Source organism: Fragaria vesca, linkage group LG6 (assembly GCF_000184155.1).
Source record: "Fragaria vesca subsp. vesca linkage group LG6, FraVesHawaii_1.0, whole genome shotgun sequence".
In the NCBI taxonomy this organism is placed as follows: Eukaryota; Viridiplantae; Streptophyta; class Magnoliopsida; order Rosales; family Rosaceae; genus Fragaria; species Fragaria vesca.
In genome coordinates this window covers 15,316,255-15,316,688 of record NC_020496.1, presented here as the reverse complement: position 1 = coordinate 15,316,688, position 434 = coordinate 15,316,255, and positions in this window count along the sequence as shown.

The window sequence follows — 434 nt, the reverse complement described above, 5'->3', positions numbered from 1 at the left end:
CATGTTTTTCGTCGGCTAAACTGCGGGACTATAGCCGACGAAATTTTTTTTTTCGTCGGCTAAAGTCATCACAGACAACCTTTTCCCGACGAAATCTTAGCCGACGATGGCTCGTCGGCTAAGATTTTAGTCGACGAATTAAGCTAACAGGCCGACGAAAATTTTTCGTCGGCTAAAGTGCTTGTCCTGGTAGTGACATAGCAAAATGTAGTAACAGCAACAAGCAGTAGCAGCATGAATTAGCCACAAAGGATCAATTTTTGCTGTCAAATTCAAAGCTATGAGTTTTAATTCCAATGACTCTTTGNGTAAACCAAGTTGTAGAGATCAAAGAAGATTAAAGTCAGATTTGGTGAAGCTTCTTTCATTCTTCATCTCCTCCTCTCTTCCTCGCCTCCTTTGCGATTTTCAACGCCAACAGATCTGGTGAATAA